We start from the raw sequence: 382 nt of genomic DNA, 5'->3' as shown, positions 1-382 counted from the left end.
TTTAGTTTTTAGTTGTAGAATTTTTACGTATATGTAACCTAATTATTTTGTTGGTATATAATTTAATAATTATTTGCAGAGAAGATTTTTTACCCAACATCAATATCTTATCCAAAAGTTTTTCACGATGGAATAAATTATTTTATAATTTACATCATTCATATTAAATCACTAAAATTATATATATCATAATACAAAAGCGTAAAAAATAGAAATTAAAAATTAATGGAAGAGTTGTTTTAACCTTCTTTATTCCTAATAAGACGGTTGAATTGTAATTTCTCTAAGACGAATTTGGTACATTGAAGATTGAACCCTAAAGTCTTATTTATATTTGAACCCTAAAGTCCAAATAAAAATATATAAAATTCATAAAGATAAG

Source organism: Arachis ipaensis, chromosome B04, assembly GCF_000816755.2.
Source record: "Arachis ipaensis cultivar K30076 chromosome B04, Araip1.1, whole genome shotgun sequence".
Taxonomy (NCBI): domain Eukaryota; kingdom Viridiplantae; phylum Streptophyta; class Magnoliopsida; order Fabales; family Fabaceae; genus Arachis; species Arachis ipaensis.
Note: the sequence above shows the minus strand (reverse complement) of the source record.